At 42.6% G+C, this 1,506-nt stretch overlaps 1 pseudogene; it reads right to left on the minus strand.

Annotated features, from left to right (window-relative positions):
- Positions 1 to 804: 804 nt before the first annotated feature.
- On the minus strand, positions 805 to 1,281 carry LOC127663963 (low molecular weight phosphotyrosine protein phosphatase-like; annotated as a pseudogene).
- Between the last annotated feature and the right edge of the window lie 225 nt (positions 1,282 to 1,506).

Consider the following 1,506-nt stretch of genomic DNA (forward strand, 5'->3'; position numbering starts at 1 on the left):
CATCCTTTCATCCTTGTTTGTAACTGTAAACTGTTGATGAGAAAACACTCACAAACACACACCACTATTTAAGAACACTTCCTTTTTTTTTTTTTTTTTTAAGAAGCAAAGTCCTATCTCAAACAGGAACAAAGTTCAAGCAACTACACAAAAAACCAAGTAAGACTAAAGATGTTAACCTTACCATTCTGTTGCTCCCATCTGTTGTTTTTGTTTATCTTTTGGACAGGGTGTTGCTGTACAGCCCAGGATGGCCTGCTGGAGGCCCAGGCCCATGATCACATCCAGCTTCTCTTCTTTCAAATCCCTGAATACCCTCAGTGTGTCTGAGTTTAAACTCTTCCAATGTTAAATGGAAGTCTGCCAGGGATGGATATTGTCACAATAAGAGTCTATAATAGAGAAGGTGTAAGGCAAGCAATCAGTACCACTGGCTGCTGGCCATGCACACACTCCAGTCAGACCAGACCACACAGGCTTGCTGGGCTCAGAGGCTGACCTGGACCTTGTAGAACATTCTTATTTTACTGGGTTTTCTTTTGTTCCATATCCACTTATTCCATTATTTTGTAATTACAGCAAGGTCAGAGATTTAGTTAGTCTAAGAATGCTTAGCCACACCTCAAACTGTCTGACTCAAATGTTTTTATCCTTCTGACCATATGCCTAATTTCCCCCTACAAATATTTTAAAGATATACAGTAAGTCAGCTGAAAAGAGAGGTGGGGTCTAGGGCTAAGGACTGCCACCACCCTTGGGCAAAGCACTGATGAGTGAGTTGCTCAATGGTGGTAGTAGGACCAGCTAGTAAGTCTTCTCCAGGAATCCTTTTGCAGCACCTAAGGCATTGCTGGAACACCACCTCGAAGTCAGAGTCATTGCCATAATAGGGGTCTTCAATAGTGAGTTCTTTCTATGAATCATAGTTCCCAAGTAGCTCAATTTTAGCTTTACAGTTTTTAACTTGATTACTTTTTCTATTCAAATCTCTCAGATTGCTTTCATCCATACATAGTATGGAATTGAATGTGGCTAAGTCTTCTCTTGTAATCTGTCTTGCCTTATGGGTTGTGCTAATGCCATGATTTCTTAGGCAGCTGAGAGCTCTTGGGTCTGGGGACCTGCCCATGTTGCAGTCAGAAACGGTGCTGCTGCCAATGGCCCAATTATCTGAAACCTTTTCATCAGTACCAAGTTTCTGAACACTGCTGCTGCAATGGGTGACCAGCAAATGTTACCAAAACACATGAACAGCAATGCCTTGGACCCAACCTCTGCCATGTTTTGGTGTAGACCCTGCCGCCCAGAAGCTGCTTATACCCCATTTTTTGAGGCAGAGTTTCTCTGTGGAGTTCTGACTGTCCTGGAACTCACTCTGTAGAACAGGCTGGCCTTGAACTCAGAAATGTCTTCCTCCCAAGTGTGGGATTACAGGTGTGCACCCCCAAGCCTGGCTTTTTTTTTTTTTTTTTTTTTTGGAGGTTAGCGTCTTTAGTTCTTTATATA

The sequence above is a fragment of the Apodemus sylvaticus genome, chromosome 13, assembly GCF_947179515.1.
Source record: "Apodemus sylvaticus chromosome 13, mApoSyl1.1, whole genome shotgun sequence".
In the NCBI taxonomy this organism is placed as follows: domain Eukaryota; kingdom Metazoa; phylum Chordata; class Mammalia; order Rodentia; family Muridae; genus Apodemus; species Apodemus sylvaticus.